The sequence below is a fragment of the Phyllobates terribilis genome, unplaced genomic scaffold, assembly GCF_046119375.1.
Source record: "Phyllobates terribilis strain yellow unplaced genomic scaffold, ASM4611937v1 Scaffold_43__1_contigs__length_10536358, whole genome shotgun sequence".
NCBI lineage: Eukaryota > Metazoa > Chordata > Amphibia > Anura > Dendrobatidae > Phyllobates > Phyllobates terribilis.
This window is the reverse complement of record NW_027362803.1, coordinates 6,779,447-6,800,554: the sequence shown is the minus strand read 5'-3', so window position 1 is coordinate 6,800,554 and position 21,108 is coordinate 6,779,447.

The window sequence follows — 21,108 nt, the reverse complement described above, 5'->3', positions numbered from 1 at the left end:
GCCATGGCAACAATGTTGTCATAATGGTCGACATGACGACGGTTATGTCATAATGGTCGTCATGGCGACGGTGATGTCATAATGGTCATCATGGCAACGATGAGGTCATAATGTTCGTAATGGCTCCGGTGATGTAATATTGGTCGTCATGGCGACGATGATGTCATAATGGTCATCATGGCGACAATGATGTCATAATGGTCGTCATGGCGACGGTGATGTCATAATGGTCATCATGGCGACGATGATGTCATAATGGTCGTCATGGCGACGATGATGTCAGTATGATGGTCATGGCTTTGGTGATGTCATAATGGTCGTCATGGTGATGGTGATGTCATAATGGTCGTCATGGCAATGGTGATGTCAGAATGGTCGTCATGGCGACGATGATGTCATACTGTCGTCATGGCGACGGTGTTGCCATAATGGTCGTCATGGCGACGATGATGTCATAATGGTCATCATGGCGACGATGACGTCATAATGGTCGTCATGGCAACGATGATGTCATAATGGTCGTCATGGCGACGATGATGTCATACTGGTCGTCATGGCGACAGTGTTGCCATAATGGTCGTCATGGTGACGATGATGTCACAATGGTCGTCATGGCGACGGTGTTGTCATAATGGTCGTCATGCCGACGATGATGTCATAATGTTCGTCATGGCGAAGATGATGTCATAATGGTCGTCATGGCGACGATGATGTCATAATGGTCGTCATGGCGACGATGACGTCATAATGGTCGTCATGGCGACGATGATGTCATAATGGTCGTCATGGCGACGGTGATGTCATAATAGTCGTCATGGCGACAATGATGTCATAATGGTCGTCATGGCGACGATGATGTCATAATGGTCGTCACGGCGACGGTGTTGCCATAATGGTCGTCATGGCGACGATGATGTCATAATGGTCGTCATGGCGACGATGATGTCATAATGGTCGTCATGGCGACGATGTCAGTATGGTGGTCATGGCTTTGGTGATGTCATAATGGTCGTCATGGCGACGGTGATGTCATAATGGTCGTCATGGCAAAGGTGATGTCCAAATGGTCGTCATGGCGACGGTGTTGCCATAATGGTTGTCATGGCGACGATGATGTCATAATGGTCGTCATGGCAATGGTGATGTCAGAATGGTGGTCATGGCTTTCGTGATGTCATAATGGTCGTCATGGCGACGATGTCAATATGGTTGTCATGGCTTTGGTGATGTCATAATGGTCGTCATGGCGACGGTGATGTCATAATGGTCGTCATGGCGACGATGATGTCATAATGGTCGTCACGGCGACGATGATGTCATAATGGTCGTCATAGCGACGATGATGTCATAATGGTCGTCATGGTGACGATGACGTCATAATGGTCGTCATGGCGACGATGATGTCATAATGGTCGTCATGGCGACGATGATGTCATACTGGTCGTCATGGCGACGGTGTTGCCATAATGGTTGTCATGGCGACGATGATGTCATAATGGTCGTCATGCCGACGATGATGTCAGTATGGTGGTCATGGCTTTGGTGATGTCATAATGGTCGTCATGGCAACGATGATGTCATAATGGTCGTCATGGCGACGATGATGTCATAATGGTCGTCATGGCGACGATGATGTCAGTATGGTGGTCATGGCTTTGGTGATGTCATAATGGTCGTCATGGCGACGGTGATGTCATAATGGTCGTCACGGCGACGGTGATGTCATAATGGTCGTCATGGCAACGATGACGTCATAATGGTCGTCATGGCGACGATGATGTCATACTGGTCGTCATGGCGACGGTGTTGCCATAATGGTCGTCATGGCGACGATGATGTCATAATGGTCGTCATGGCGACGGTGTTGTCATAATGGTCGTCATGCCGACGATGATGTCATAATGGTCGTCATGGCGAAGATGATGTCATAATGGTCGTCATGGCGAAGATGATGTCATAATGGTCATCATGGCGACGATGACGTCATAATGGTAGTCATGGCGACGATGACGTCATAATGGTCGTCATGGCGACGATGATGTCATAATGGTCGTCATGGCGACGGTGATGTCATAATAGTCGTCATGGCGACAATGATGTCATGATGGTCGTCATGCCGACGATGATGTCATAATGGTCGTCACGGCGACGGTGTTGCCATAATGGTCGTCATGGCGACGATGATGTCATAATGGTCGTCATGGCGACGAAGATGTCATAATGGTCGTCATGGCGACGATGATGTCAGTATGGTGGTCATGGCTTTGGTGATGTCATAATGGTCGTCATGGCGACGGTGATGTCATAATGGTCGTCATGGCAAAGGTGATGTCAGAATGGTCGTCATGGTGACGGTGTTGCCATAATGGTCGTCATGGCGACGATGACGTCATAATGGTCGTCATGGCGACGATGACGTCATAATGGTCGTCATGTCGACGATGACGTCATAATGGTCGTCATGTCGACGATGACGTCATAATGGTCGTCATGGCGACGATGATGTCATAATGGTCGTCATGGCGACGATGATGTCATAAGGGTCGTCATGGCGACGATGATGTAAGTATGGTGGTCATGGCTTTGGTGATGTCATAATGGTCGTCATGGCGACGGTGATGTCATAATGGTCGTCATGGCGATGGTGATGTCAGAATGGTCGTCATGGCGACGATGATGTCAGTATGGTGGTCATGGCTATGGTGATGTCATAATGGTCGTCATGGCGACGATTATGTCATAATGGTCGTCATGGCGACGATGATGTCATAATGGTTGTCATGGCTTGGTGATGTCATAATGGTCGTCATGGCGACGGTGATGTCATAATGGTCGTCATGGCGACGATGATGTCATAATGGTCGTCACGGCGACGATGATGTCATAATGGTCGTCATGGCGACGATGATGTCATACTGGTCGTCATGGCGACGGTGTTGCCATAATGGTCATCATGGCGACGATGATGTCATAATGGTCGTCATGCCGACGATGATGTCATAATGGTCGTCATGGCGACGGTGTTGCCATAATGGTCGTCATGGCGACGATGATGTCATAATGGTCGTCATGGCGACGATGATGTTATAATGGTCGTCATGGCGACGATGATGTCAGTATGGTGGTCATGGCTTTGGTGATGTCATAATGGTCGTCATGGCGACGGTGATGTCATAATGGTCGTCATGGCAATGGTGATGTCAGAATGGTGGTCATGGCTTTCGTGATGTCATAATGGTCGTCATGGCGATGATGATGTCATAATGGTCGTCATGGCGACGATGATGTCATAATGGTCGTCATGGCGACGGTGATGTCATAATGATCGTCATGGCGACGATGATGTCATAATGGTCGTCATGGCTACGATGATGTCATAATGGTCGTCATGGCGACGATGATGTTATAATAGTCGTCATGGCGACGATGATGTCATAATGGTCGTCATGCCAACGATGATGTCAATATGGTTGTCATGGCTTTGGTGATGTCATAATGGTCGACATGGCGACGGTGATGTCATAATGGTCGTCATGGCGACGATGATGTCATAATGGTCGTCACGGCGACGATGATGTCATAATGGTCGTCACGGCGACGATGATGTCATAATGGTCGTCACTGCGGCGGTAATGTCATAATGGTCGTCATGGCGACGATGATGTCATACTGTCGTCATGGCGACGGTGTTGCCATAATGGTCGTCATGGCGACGATGATGTCATAATGGTCGTCATGGCGACGGTGTTGTCATAATGGTCGTCATGCCGACGATGATGTCATAATGTTCGTCATGGCGACGATGACGTCATAATGGTCGTCATGGCGACGATGATGTCATAATGGTCGTCATGGCGACGATGACGTCATAATGGTCGTCATGGCGACGATGATGTCATAATGGTCGTCATGGCGACGGTGATGTCATAATAGTCGTCATGGCGACAATGATGTCATAATGGTCGTCATGGCGACGATGATGTCATAATGGTCGTCACGGCGACGGTGTTGCCATAATGGTCGTCATGGCGACGATGATGTCATAATGGTCGTCATGGCGACGATGATGTCATAATGGTCGTCATGGCGACAATGTCAGTATGGTGGTCATGGCTTTGGTGATGTCATAATGGTCGTCATGGCGACGGTGATGTCATAATGGTCGTCATGGCAAAGGTGATGTCCAAATGGTCGTCATGGCGACGGTGTTGCCATAATGGTTGTCATGGCGACGATGATGTCATAATGGTCGTCATGGCGACGATGACGTCATAATGGTCGTCATGGCGACAATGATGTCATAATGGTCGTCATGGCGACGATGATGTCATAATGGTCGTCATGGCGACGATGATGTCAGTATGGTGGTCATGGCTTTGGTGATGTCATAATGGTCGTCATGGCGACGGTGATGTCATAATGGTCGTCATGGCAATGGTGATGTCAGAATGGTCGTCATGGCAACGATGATGTCAGTATGGTGGTCATGGCTTTGGTGATGTCATAATGGTCGTCATGGCGACGATTATGTCATAATGGTCGTCATGGCGACGATGATGTCAATATGGTTGTCATGGCTTTGGTGATGTCATAATGGTCGTCATGGCGACGGTGATGTCATAATGGTCGTCATGGCGACGATGATGTCATAATGGTCGTCACGGCGACGATGATGTCATAATGGTCGTCATGGCGACGATGATGTCATACTGGTCGTCATGGCGACGATGATGTCAGTATGGTGGTCATGGCTTTGGTGATGTCATAATGGTCGTCATGGCAACGATGATGTCATAATGGTCGTCATGGCGACGATGATGTCATAATGGTCGTCATGGCGACGATGATGTCAGTATGGTGGTCATGGCTTTGGTGATGTCATAATGGTCGTCATGGCGACGGTGATGTCAAAATGGTCGTCATGGCAATGGTGATGTCAGAATGGTCTTCATGGCGACGATGATGTCATACTGGTCGTCATGGCGACGGTGTTGCCATAATGGTCGTCATGGCGACGATGATGTCATAATGGTCGTCATGCCGACGATGATGCCATAATGGTCGTCATGGCGACGATGATGTCATAATGGTCGTCATGGCGACGATGATGTCATAATGGTCATCATGGCGACGATGATGTCAGTATGGTGGTCATGGCTTTGGTGATGTCATAATGGTCGTCATGGCGACGGTGATGTCATAATGGTCGTCATGGCGACGATGTTGTCAGTATGGTGGTCATGGCTTTGGTGATGTCATAATGGTCGTCATGGCGACGGTGATGTCAAAATGGTCGTCATGGCAATGGTGATGTCAGAATGGTCTTCATGGCGACGATGATGTCATACTGGTCGTCATGGCGACGGTGTTGCCATAATGGTCGTCATGGCGACGATGATGTCATAATGGTCGTCATGGCGACGATGATGTCATAATGGTCATCATGGCGACGATGACGTCATAATGGTCGTCATGGCGACAATGACGTCATTATGGTCGTCATGGCGACGATAATGTCATAATGGTCGTCATGGCGACTATGATGTCATACTGGTCATCATGGCCACGGAGTTGCCATAATGGTCGTCATTTCGACGATGATGTCATAATGGTCGTCATGCCGACGATGATGTCATAATGGTCGTCATGGCGACGGTGTTGCCATAATGGTCGTCATGGCGACGATGATGTCATGATGGTCGTCATGCCGACGATGATGCCATAATGGTCGTCATGGCGACGATGATGTCATAATGGTCGTCATGGCGACGATGATGTCAGTATGGTGGTCATGGCTTTGGTGATGTCATAATGGTCGTCATGGCGACGGTGATGTCATAATGGTCGTCATGGCAATGGTGATGTCAGAATGGTGGTCATGGCTTTGGTGATGTCATAATGGTCGTCATGGCGACGATGATGTCAATATGGTTGTCATGGCTTTGGTGATGTCATAATGGTCGTCATGGCGATGGTGATGTCATAATGGTCGTCACGGCGACGATGATGTCATAATGGTCGTCACGGCGACGATGATGTCATAATGGTCGTCATAGCGACGATGATGTCATAATGGTCGTCATGGCGACAATGACGTCATAATGGTCGTCATGGCGACGATGATGTCATAATGGTCGTCATGGCGACGATGATGTCATACTGGTCGTCATGGCGACGGTGTTGCCATAATGGTTGTCGTGGCGACGATGATGTCATAATGGTGGTCATGGCTTTGGTGATGTCATAATGGTCGTCATGCCGACGATGATGTCAGTATGGTGGTCATGGCTTTGGTGATGTCATAATGGTCGTCATGGCAACGATGATGTCATAATGGTCGTCATGGCGACGATGATGTCATAATGGTCGTCATGGCGACGATGATGTCAGTATGGTGGTCATGGCTTTGGTGATGTCATAATGGTCGTCATGGCGACGGTGATGTCAAAATGGTCGTCATGGCAATGGTGATGTCAGAATGGTCTTCATGGCGACGATGATGTCATACTGGTCGTCATGGCGACGGTGTTGCCATAATGGTCGTCATGGCGACGATGATGTCATAATGGTCGTCATGGCGACGATGATGTCATAATGGTCATCATGGCGACGATGACGTCATAATGGTCGTCATGGCGACAATGACGTCATTATGGTCGTCATGGCGACGATAATGTCATAATGGTCGTCATGGCGACTATGATGTCATACTGGTCGTCATGGCCACGGAGTTGCCATAATGGTCGTCATTTCGACGATGATGTCATAATGGTCGTCATGCCGACGATGATGTCATAATGGTCGTCATGACGACGGTGTTTTCATAATGGTCGTCATGGCGAAGATGATGTCATAATGGTCGTCATGGCGAAGATGATGTCATAATGGTCGTCATGGCGACGATGATGTCAGTATGGTGGTCATGGCTTTTGTGATGTCATAATGGTCGTCATGGCGACGGTGATGTCATAATGGTCGTCATGGCAATGGTGATGTCAGAATGGTCGTCATGGCGACGATGATGTCAGGATGGTGGTCATGGCTTTGGTGATGTCATAATGGTCATCATGGCGACGATGATGTCATAATGGTCGTCATGGCGACGATGATGTCAATATGGTTGTCATGGCTTTGGTGATGTCATAATGGTCGTCATGGCGACGGTGATGTCATAATGGTCGTCACGGCGACGATGATGTCATAATAGTCGTCACGGCGACGGTGATGTCATAATGGTCGTCATGGCGACGATGATGTCATACTGGTCGTCATGGCGACGGTGTTGCCATAATGGTCGTCATGGCGACGATGATGTCATAATGGTCGTCATGGCGACAATGATGTCATAATGGTCGTCATGGCGACGATGACGTCATAATGGTCGTCATGGCGACGTTGATTTCATAATGGTCGTCATGGCGACGGTGATGTCATAATGGTTGCCATGGCAACAATGTTGTCATAAAGGTCGTCATGGCGAAGGTGATGTCATAATGGTCGTCATGGCGATGATGATGTCATTATGGTCGTCATGGCAACGATGATGTCATAATTGTCGTCATGGCAACGATGAAGTCATATTCGTCGTCACGGCAATAGTGATGTCATAATGCTCATCATGGCGAAGGTGATGTCATAATAATTGCCATGGCAACAATGTTGTCATAATGGTCGACATGACGACGGTTATGTCATAATGGTCGTCATGGCGACGGTGATGTCATAATGGTCATCATGGCAACGATGAGGTCATAATGTTCGTAATGGCGACGGTGATGTAATATTGGTCGTCATGGCGACGATGATGTCATAATGGTCATCATGGCGACAATGATGTCATAATGGTCGTCATGGCGACGGTGATGTCATAATGGTCATCATGGCGACGATGATGTCATAATGGTCGTCATGGCGACGATGATGTCATAATGTTCGTCATGGCGACGATGAAGTCATAATGGTCGTCAAGGCGACGATGATGTCAAAATGGTCATCATGGCGACGATGATGTCATAATGGTCGTCATGGCGACGGTGATGTCAGAATGGTCGTCATGGCAATGGTGATGTCAGAATGGTCTTCATGGCAAAGGTTATGTTAGAATGGTCATCATGGCGACGATGATGTCATAATGGTCGTCATGGCGACGATGATGTCATAATGGTCGTCATGGCAATGATGATGCCATAATGGTCGTCATGGCGACGATGATGTCAAAATGGTCGTCATGACGACAATGATGTCATAATGGTCGTCATGGCGACGATGATGTCATTATGGTCGTCATGGCGACGGTGTTGCCATAATGGTCGTCATGGCGACGATGATGTCATTATGGTCATCATGGCGACAATGATGTCATAATGGTCGTTATGGCGACGATGATGTCAATATGGTTGTCATGGCTTTGGTGATGTCATAATGGTCGTCACGGCGACGTTGATGTCATAATGGTCGTCACGGCGACGTTGATGTCATAATGGTCGTCACGGCGACGGTGATGTCATAATGGTCGTCACGGCGACGATGATGTCATAATGGTCGTCACGGCGACGATGATGTCATAATGGTCGTCACGGCGACGATGAAGTCATAATGATCGTCACGGCGACGGTGATGTCATAATGGTCGTCACGGCAACGGTGATGTCATAATGGTCGTCATGGCGATGATGATGTCACACTGTTCGTCATGGCGACGGTGTTGCCATAATGGTCGTCATGGCGACGATGATGTCACACTGTTCGTCATGGCGACGGTGTTGCCATAATGGTCGTCATGGCGACGATGATGTCATAATGGTCGTCATGGCGACGATGATGTCATAATGGTCGTCATGGCGTCAATGATGTCATAATGGTCGTCATGCCGACGATGATGTCATTATGGTCATCATGGCAACGATGATGTCATAATGGTCGTCATGGCGACGATGATGTCATAATAGTCATCATGGCGACAATGATGTCATAATGGTCGTCATGGCGACGATGATGTTAATATGGTTGTCATGGCTTTGGTGATGTCATAATGGTCGTCACGGCGACGGTGATGTCATAATGGTCGTCATGGCGACGATGACGTCATAATGGTCGTCATGGCGACGATGATGTCATACTGGTCGTCATGGCGACGGTGTTGCCATAATGGTCGTCATGGCGACGATGATGTCATAATGGTCGTCATGGCGACGATGATGTCATAATGGTCGTCATGCCGACGATGATGTCATAATAGTCGTCATGGCGAAGATGATGTCATAATGGTCGTCATGGCGACGATGATGTCATATTGGTCGTCATGGCGACGTTGACGTCATAATGATCGTCATTGCGACGATGACGTCATAATGATCGTCATGTCGACGGTGATGTCATAATGGTCGTTATGGCGACGGTGATGTCATAATAGTCGTCATGGCAACGTTGATGTCATAATTGTCGTCATGCCGACGATGATGTCATAATGGTCGTCATGGCGACGGTGTTACCATAATGGTCGTCATGGCGACGATGATGTCATAATGGTCGTCATGGTGACAATGATGTCATAATGGTCGTCATGGCGACGATGATGTCAGAATGGTCGTCATGGCGACGATTATGTCAGTATGGTAGTCATGGCTTTGGTGATGTCATAATGGTCGTCATGGCGACGATGATGTCATAATGGTCGTCATGGCGACGATGATGTCAATATGGTTGTCATGGTTTTGGTGATGTCATAATGGTCGTCATGGCGACGGTGATATCATAATGGTCGTCATGGCGACGATGATGTCATAATGGTCGTCACGGCGACGATGATGTCATAAAGGTCGTCACGGCGACGGTGATGTCATAATGGTTGCCATAGCAACAATGTTGTCATAAAGTTCGTCATGGCGACGATGATGTCATAATGGTAGTCATGGCAACGATGATGTCATAATGGTCGTCATGGCGACGATGATGTCATACTGGTTGTCATGGCGACAGTGTTGCCATAATGGTCGTCATGGCGACGATGATGTCATAATGGTCGTCATGGCGACGGTGTTGTCATAATGGTCGTCATGCCGACGATGATGTCATAATGGTCGTCATGGCGAAGATGATGTCATAATGGTCGTCATGGCGATGATGATGTCATAATGGTCGTCATGGCGACGATGACGTCATAATGGTCGTCATGGCGACGATGACGTCATAATGGTCGTCATGGCGACAGTGATGTCATAATAGTCGTCATGGCGACGATGAAGTCATAATGGTCGTCATGCCGACGATGATGTCATAATGGTCGTCACGGCGACGATGTTGCCATAATGGTCGTCATGGCGACGATGATGTCATAATGGTCGTCATGGCGACGATGATGTCATAATGGTCGTCATGGCGACGATGATGTCAGTATGGTGGTCATGGCTTTGGTGATGTTGGTGATGTCATAATGGTCGTCATGGCGACGGTGATGTCATAATGGTCGTCATGGCAATGGTGATGTCAGAATGGTCGTCATGGCGACGATGATGTCAGTATGGTGGTCATGGCTTTGGTGATGTCATAATGGTCATCATGGCGACGATTATGTCATAATGGTCGTCATGGCGACGATGATGTCAATATGGTTGTCATGGCTTTTGTGATGTCATAATGGTCGTCATGGCGGCGGTGATGTCATAATGGTCGTCATGGCGACGATGATGTCATAATGGTCGTCACGGCGACGATGATGTCATAATGGTCGTCATAGCGACGATGATGTCATAATGGTCGTCATGGCGACGATGACGTCATAATGGTCGTCATGGCGACGATGATGTCATAATGTTCGTCATGGCGACGATGATGTCAATATGGTTGTCATGTCTTTGGTGATGTCATAATGGTCGTCATGGCGACGGTGATGTCATAATGGTCGTCATGGCGACGATGATGTCATAATGGTCGTCATGGCGACGATGATGTCATAATGGTCGTCATGGCGACGATGATGTCATAATGGTCGTCATGCTGACGATGATATCAGTATGGTGGTCATGGCTTTGGTGATGTCATAATGGTCGTCATGGCGACGATGATGTCATACTGGCCGTCATGGAGACGGTGTTGCCATAATGGTCGTCATGGCGACGATGATGTCATAATGGTCGTCATGGCGACGGTGATGTCATAATGGTCGTCATGCCGACGATGATGTCAGTATGGTGGTCATGGCTTTGGTGATGTCATAATGGTCGTCATGGCGACGGTGATGTCATAATGGTCGTCATGGCAATGGTGATGTCAGAATGGTCGTCATGGCGACGATGATGTCAGTATGGTGGTCATGGCTTTGGTGATGTCAGAATGGTCGTCATGGCGACGATGATGTCATACTGGTCGTCATGGCGACGGTGTTGCCATAATGGTCGTCATGGCGACGATGATGTCATAATGGTCGTCATGGCAATGGTGATGTCAGAATGGTCGTCATGGCGACGATGATGTCATAATGGTCGTCATGGCGACGATGATGTCATAATGGTCGTCATGGCTACGATGATGTCATAATGGTCGTCATGGCGACGATGATGTTATAATAGTCGTCATGGCGACGATGATGTCATAATGGTCGTCATGCCAACGATGATGTCATAATGGTCGTCATGGCAATGGTGATGTCAGAATGGTCGTCATGGCGACGATGATGTCATAATGGTCATCACGGCGACGATGATGTCATAATGGTCGTCACGGCGGCGGTAATGTCATAATGGTCATCATGGCGACGATGATGTCATACTGTCGTCATGGCGACGGTGTTGCCATAATGGTCGTCATGGCGACGATGATGTCATAATGGTCATCATGGCGACGATGACGTCATAATGGTCGTCATGGCGACGATGACGTCATAATGGTCGTCATGGCGACGATGACGTCATAATGGTCGTCATGGCGACGATAATGTCATACTGGTCGTCATGACGACGGTGTTGCCATAATGGTCGTCATGGCGACGATGATGTCATAATGGTCGTCATGCCGACGATGATGTCATAATGTTCGTCATGGCGACGATGATGTCATAATGGTCGTCACGGCGACGATGATGTCAGTATGGTGGTCATGGCTTTGGTGATGTCGTAATGGTCGTCAGGGCGACGGTGATGTCATAATGGTCGTCATGGCAATGGTGATGTCAGAATGGTCGTCATGGCGACGATGATGTCATACTGTCGTCATGGCGACGATGTTGCCATAATGGTCGTCATGGCGACGATGATGTCATAATGGTCATCATGGCGACGATGACGTCATAATGGTCGTCATGGCAACGATGATGTCATAATGGTCGTCATGGCGACGATGATGTCATACTGGTCGACATGGCGACAGTGTTGCCATAATGGTCGTCATGGCGACGATGATGTCATAATGGTCGTCATGGCGACGGGGTTGTCATAATGGTCGTCATGCCGACGATGATGTCATAATGGTCGTCATGGCGAAGATGATGTCATAATGGTCGTCATGGCGACGATGATGTCATAATGGTCGTCATGGCGACGATGACGTCATAATGATCGTCATGGCGACGATGACGTCATAATGGTCGTCATGGCGACGATGATGTCATAATGGTCGTTATGGCGACGGTGATGTCATAATAGTCGTCATGACGACAATGATGTCATAATGGTCGTCATGCCGACGATGTTGTCATAATGGTCGTCACGGCGACGGTGTTGCCATAATGGTCGTCATGGCGACGATGATGTCATAATGGTCGTCATGGCGACGATGATGTCATAATGGTCGTCATGGCGACGATGATGTCAGTATGGTGGTCATGGCTTTGGTGATGTCATAATGGTCGTCATGGCGACGGTGATGTCATAATGGTCGTCATGGCAATGGTGATGTCAGAATGGTCGTCATGGCGACGATGATGTCAGTATGGTGGTCATGGCTTTGGTGACGTCATAATGGTCGTCATGGCGACGATTATGTCACAATGGTCGTCATGGCGACGATGATGTCAATATGGTTGTCATGGCTTGGTGATGTCATAATGGTCGTCATGGCGACGGTGATGTCATAATGGTCGTCATGGCGACGATGATGTCATAATGGTCGTCACGGCGACGATGATGTTATAATGGTCGTCATGGCGACGATGATGTCATACTGGTCGTCATGGCGACGGTGTTGCCATAATGGTCGTCATGGCGACGATGATGTCATAATGGTCGTCATGCCGACGATGATGTCATAATGGTCATCATGGCGACGGTGTTGCCATAATGGTCGTCATGGCGACGATGATGTCATAATGGTCGTCATGGCGACGATGATGTTATAATGGTCGTCATGGCGACGATGATGTCAGTATGGTGGTCATGGCTTTGGTGATGTCATAATGGTCGTCATGGCGACGGTGATATCATAATGGTCGTCATGGCAATGGTGATGTCAGAATGGTGGTCATGGCTTTCGTGATGTCATAATGGTCGTCATGGCGACGATGTCAATATGGTTGTCATGGCTTTGGTGATGTCATAATGGTCGTCATGGCGACGGTGATGTCATAATGGTCGTCATGGCGACGATGATGTCATAATGGTCGTCACGGCGACGATGATGTCATAATGGTCGTCATAGCGACGATGACGTCATAATGGTCGTCATGGCGACGATGATGTCATACTGGTCGTCATGGCGACGGTGTTGCCATAATGGTTGTCATGGCGACGATGATGTCATAATGGTCGTCATGGCGACGGTGATGTCATAATGGTCGTCATGCCGACGATGATGTCAGTATGGTGGTCATGGCTTTGGTGATGTCATAATGGTCGTCATGGCAACGATGATGTCATAATGGTCGTCATGGCGACGATGATGTCATAATGGTCGTCATGGCGACGATGATGTCAGTATGGTGGTCATGGCTTTGGTGATGTCATAATGGTCGTCATGGCGACGGTGATGTCATAATGGTCGTCACGGCGACGGTGATGTCATAATGGTCGTTATGGCGACGATGACGTCATAATGGTCGTCATGGCGACGATGATGTCATACTGGTCGTCATGGCGACGGTGTTGCCATAATGGTCGTCATGGCGACGATGATGTCATAATGGTCGTCATGGCGACGGTGTTGTCATAATGGTCGTCATGCCGACGATGATGTCATAATGGTCGTCATGGCGAAGATGATGTCATAATGGTCGTCATGGCGACGATGATGTCATAATGGTCGTCATGGCGACGATGACGTCATAATGGTCGTCATGGCGACGATGATGTCATAATGTTCGTCATGGCGACGGTGATGTCATAATAGTCGTCATGGCGACAATGATGTCATAATGGTCGTCATGCCGACGATGATGTCATAATGGTCGTCACGGCGACGGTGTTGCCATAATGGTCGTCATGGCGACGATGATGTCATAATGGTCGTCATGGCGACGATGATGTCATAATGGTCGTCATGGCGACGATGATGTCAGTATGGTGGTCATGGCTTTGGTGATGTCATAATGGTCGTCATGGCGACGTTGATGTCATAATGGTCGTCATGGCGACGGTGATGTCAGAATGGTAGTCATGGCGACGGTGTTGCCATAATGGTCGTCATGGCGACGATGACGTCATAATGGTCGTCATGGCGACGATGATGTCATAATGGTCGTCATGGCGACGATGACGTCATAATGGTCGTCATGGCGACGATGATGTCATAATGGTCGTCATGGCGACGATGATGTCATAATGGTCGTCATGGCGACGATGATGTCAGTATGGTGGTCATGGCTTTGGTGATGTCAGAATGGTCGTCATGGCGACGATGATGTCATACTGGTCGTCATGGCGACGGTGTTGCCATAATGGTCGTCATGGCGACGATGATGTCATAATGGTCGTCATGGCAATGGTGATGTCAGAATGGTCGTCATGGCGACGATGATGTCATAATGGTCGTCATGGCGACGGTGATGTCATAATGGTCGTCATGGCGACGATGATGTCATAATGGTCGTCATGGCTACGATGATGTCATAATGGTCGTCATGGAGACGATGATGTTATAATAGTCGTCATGACGACGATGATGTCATAATGGTCGTCATGCCAACGATGATGTCAATATGGTTGTCATGGCTTTGGTGATGTCATAATGGTCGTCATTGCGACGGTGATGTCATAATGGTCGTCATGGCGACGATGATGTCATAATGGTCGTCACGGCAACGATGATGTCATAATGGTCGTCACGGCGGCGGTAATGTCATAATGGTCATCATGGTGACGATGATGTCATACTGTCGTCATGGCAACGGTGTTGCCATAATGGTCGTCATGGCGACGATGATGTCATAATGGTCATCATGGCGACGATGACGTCATAATGGTCGTCATGGCGACGATGACGTCATAATGGTCGTCATGGCGACAATGACGTCATAATGGTCGTCATGGCGACGATGACGTCATAATGGTCGTCATGCCGACGATGATGTCATAATGGTCGTCATGGCGACGATGATGTCATAATGGTCGTCACGGCGACGATGATGTCAGTATGGTGGTCATGACTTTGGTGATGTCGTAATGGTCGTCAGGGCGACGGTGATGTCATAATGGTCGTCATGGCAATGGTGATGTCAGAATGGTCGTCATGGCGACGATGATGTCATACTGTCGTCATGGCGACGGTGTTGCCATAATGGTCGTCATGGCGAAGATGATGTCATAATGGTCATCATGGCGACGATGACGTCATAATGGTCGTCATGGCAACGATGAAGTCATAATGGTCGTCATGGCGACGATGATGTCATACTGGTCGACATGGCGACAGTGTTGCCATAATGGTCGTCATGGCGACGATGATGTCATAATGGTCGTCATGGCGACGGTGTTGTCATAATGGTCGTCATGCCGACGATGATGTCATAATGGTCGTCATGGCGAAGATGATGTCATAATGGTCGTCATGGCGATGATGATGTCATAATGGTCATCATGGCGACGATGACGTCATAATGGTCGTCATGGCGACGATGACGTCATAATGGTCGTCATGGCGACAATGATGTCATAATGGTCGTCATGGCGACGGTGATGTCATAATGGTCGTCATGGCGACGTTGATGTCAGTATGGTGGTCATGGCTTTGGTGATGTCATAATGGTCGTCATGGCAAAGGTGATGTCAGAATGGTCGTCATGGCGACGGTGTTGCCATAATGGTCGTCATGGCGACGATGACGTCATAATGGTCATCATGGCGACGATGATGTCATAATGGTCGTCATGGCGACGATGATGTCATAATGGTCGTCATGGCGACGATGATGTCATAATGGTCGTCATGGCGACGATGATGTCAGTATGGTGGTCATGGCTTTGGTGATGTCATAATGGTCGTCATGGCGACGGTGATGTCATAATGGTCGTCATGGCAATGGTGATGTCAGAATGGTCGTCATGGCGACGATGGTGTCAGTATGGTGGTCATGGCTTTGGTGATGTCATAATGGTCGTCATGGCGACGATTATGTCATAATGGTCGTCATGGCGACGATGATGTCAATATGGTTGTCATGGCTTGGTGATGTCATAATGGTCGTCATGGCGACGGTGATGTCATAATGGTCGTCATGGCGAAGATGATGTCATAATGGTCGTCACGGGCGACGATGATGTCATAATGGTCGTCATGGCGACGATGATGTCATACTGGTCGTCATGGCGACGGTGTTGCCATAATGGTCGTCATGGCGACGATGATGTCATAATGGTCGTCATGCCGACGATGATGTCATAATGGTCGTCATGGCGACGGTGTTGCCATAATGGTCGTCATGGCGACGATGATGTCATAATGGTCGTCATGGCGACGATGATGTTATAATGGTCGTCATGGCGACGATGATGTCAGTATGGTGGTCATGGCTTTGGTGATGTCATAATGGTTGTCATGGCAACGGTGATGTCATAATGGTCGTCATGGCAATGGTGATGTCAGAATGGTGGTCATGGCTTTCGTGATGTCATAATGGTCGTCATGGCGACGATGATGTCAATATGGTTGTCATGGCTTTGGTGATGTCATAATGGTCGTCATGGCGACGGTGATGTCATAATGGTCGTCATGGCGACGATGATGTCATAATGGTCGTCACGGCGACGATGATGTCATAATGGTCGTCATAGCGACGATGATGTCATAATGGTCGTCATAGCGACGATGATGTCATAATGGTCGTCATGGCGACGATGATGTCATAATGGTCGTCATGGCGACGATGATGTCAGTATGGTGGTCATGGCTTTGGTGATGTCATAATGGTCGTCACGGCGACGGTGATGTCATAATGGTCGTCACGGCGACGGTGATGTCATAATGGTCGTCATGGCGACGATGACGTCATAATGGTCGTCATGGCGACGATGATGTCATACTGGTCGTCATGGCGACGGTGTTGCCATAATGGTCGTCATGGCGACGATGATGTCATAATGGTCGTCATGGCGACGATGATGTCATAATGGTCGTCATGCCGACGATGATGTCATAATAGTCGTCATGGCGAAGATGATGTCATAATGGTCGTCATGGCGACGATGATGTCATAATGGTCGTCATGGCGACGATGACGTCATAATGATCGTCATGGCGACGATGACGTCATAATGATCGTCATGTCGACGGTGATGTCATAATGGTCGTCATGGCGACGGTGATGTCATAATAGTCGTCATGGCGACGTTGATGTCATAATTGTCGTCATGCCGACGATGATGTCATAATGGTCGTCATGGCGACGGTGTTACCATAATGGTCGTCATGGCGACGATGATGTCATAATGGTCGTCATGGCGACAATGATGTCATAATGGTCGTCATGGCGACGATGATGTCAGAATGGTCGTCATGGCGACGATTATGTCAGTATGGTAGTCATGGCTTTGGTGATGTCATAATGGTCGTCATGGCGACGATGATGTCATAATGGTCGTCATGGCGACGATGATGTCAATATGGTTGTCATGGTTTTGGTGATATCATAATGGTCGTCATGGCGACGGTGATGTCATAATGGTCGTCATGGCGACGATGATGTCATAATGGTCGTCACGGCGACGATGACGTCATAATGGTCGTCATGGCGACGATGACGTCATAATGGTCGTCATGGCGACAGTGATGTCATAATAGTCGTCATGGCGACGATGATGTCATAATGGTCGTCATGCCGACGATGATGTCATAATGGTCGTCACGGCGACGGTGTTGCCATAATGGTCGTCATGGCGACGATGATGTCATAATGGTCGTCATGGCGACGATGATGTCATAATGGTCGTCATGGCGACGATGATGTCAGTATGGTGGTCATGGCTTTGGTGATGTCAGAATGGTCGTCATGGCGACGGTGTTGCCATAATGGTCGTCATGGCGACGATGATGTCATAATGGTCGTCATGGCGACGATGAAGTCATAATGGTCGTCATGGCGACGATGACGTCATAATGGTCGTCATGGCGACGATGATGTCATAATGGTCGTCATGGTGACGATGATGTCATAATGGTCGTCATTGTGACGATGATGTCATAATGGTCGTCATGGCAATGGTGATGTCAGAATGGTCGTCATGGCGACGATGATGTCAGTATGGTGGTCATGGCTTTGGTGATGTCATAATGGTCGTCATGGCGACGGTGATGTCATAATGGTCGTCATGGCAATGGTGATGTCAGAATGGTCGTCATGGCGACGATGATGTCAGTATGGTGGTCATGGCTTTGGTGATGTCATAATGGTCGTCATGGCGACGATTATGTCATAATAGTCGTCATGGCGACGATGATGTCAATATGGTTGTCATGGCTTTGGTGATGTCATAATGGTCGTCATGGCGGCCGTGATGTCATAATGGTCGTCATGGCGACGATGATGTCATAATGGTCGTCACGGCGACGATGATGTCATAATGGTCGTCACGGCGACGATGATGTCATAATGGTCGTCATAGCGACGATGACGTCATAATGGTCGTCATGGCGACGATGATGTCATAATGGTCGTCATGGCGACGATGATGTCAATATGGTTGTCATGGCTTTGGTGATGTCATAATGGTCGTCACGGCGACGATGATGTCATAATAGTCGTCATGGCGAAGATGATGTCATAATGGTCGTCATGGCGACGATGATGTCATAATGGTCGTCATGGCGACGATGACGTCATAATGATCGTCATGGCGACGATGACGTCATAATGATCGTCATGTCGACGGTGATGTCATAATGGTCGTCATGGCGACGGTGATGTCATAATAGTCGTCATGGCGACGTTGATGTCATAATTGTCGTCATGCCGACGATGATGTCATAATGGTCGTCATGGCGACGGTGTTACCATAATGGTCGTCATGGCGACGATGATGTCATAATGGTCGTCATGGCGACAATGATGTCATAATGGTCGTCATGGCGACGATGATGTCAGAATGGTCGTCATGGCGACGATTATGTCAGTATGGTAGTCATGGCTTTGGTGATGTCATAATGGTCGTCATGGCGACGATGATGTCATAATGGTCGTCATGGCGACGATGATGTCAATATGGTTGTCATGGTTTTGGTGATATCATAATGGTCGTCATGGCGACGGTGATGTCATAATGGTCGTCATGGCGACGATGATGTCATAATGGTCGTCACGGCGACGATGACGTCATAATGGTCGTCATGGCGACGATGACGTCATAATGGTCGTCATGGCGACAGTGATGTCATAATAGTCGTCATGGCGACGATGATGTCATAATGGTCGTCATGCCGACGATGATGTCATAATGGTCGTCACGGCGACGGTGTTGCCATAATGGTCGTCATGGCGACGATGATGTCATAATGGTCGTCATGGCGACGATGATGTCATAATGGTCGTCATGGCGACGATGATGTCAGTATGGTGGTTATGGCTTTGGTGATGTCAGAATGGTCGTCATGGCGACGGTGTTGCCATAATGGTCGTCATGGCGACGATGATGTCATAATGGTCGTCATGGCGACGATGATGTCATAATGGTCGTCATGGCGACAATGATGTCATAATGGTCGTCATGGCGACGATGATGTCAGAATGGTCGTCATGGCGACGATTATGTCAGTATGGTAGTCATGGCTTTGGTGATGTCATAATGGTCGTCATGGCGACGATGATGTCATAATGGTCGTCATGGCGACGATGATGTCAATATGGTTGTCATGGTTTTGGTGATATCATAATGGTCGTCATGGCGACGGTGATGTCATAATGGTCGTCATGGCGACGATGATGTCATAATGGTCGTCACGGCGACGATGACGTCATAATGGTCGTCATGGCGACGATGACGTCATAATGGTCGTCATGGCGACAGTGATGTCATAATAGTCGTCATGGCGACGATGATGTCATAATGGTCGTCATGCCGACGATGATGTCAGAATGGTCGTCATGGCGACGGTGTTGCCATAATGGTCGTCATGGCGACGATGATGTCATAATGGTCGTCATGGCGACGATGATGTCATAATGGTCGTCATGGCGACGATGGCGTCATAATGGTCGTCATGGCGACGATGATGTCATAATGGTCGTCATGGTGACGATGATGTCATAATGGTCGTCATTGTGACGATGATGTCATAATGGTCGTCATGGCAATGGTGATGTCAGAATGGTCGTCATGGCGACGATGATGTCAGTATGGTGGTCATGGCTTTGGTGATGTCATAATGGTCGTCATGGCGACGGTGATGTCATAATGGTCGTCATGGCAATGGTGATGTCAGAATGGTCGTCATGGCGACGATGATGTCAGTATGGTGGTCATGGCTTTGGTGATGTCATAATGGTCGTCATGGCGACGATTATGTCATAATGGTCGTCATGGCGACGATGATGTCAATATGGTTGTCATGGCTTTGGTGATGTCATAATGGTCGTCATGGCGGCCGTGATGTCATAATGGTCGTCATGGCGACGACGATGTCATAATGGTCGTCACGGCGACGATGATGTCATAATGGTCGTCACGGCGACGATGATGTCATAATGGTCGTCATAG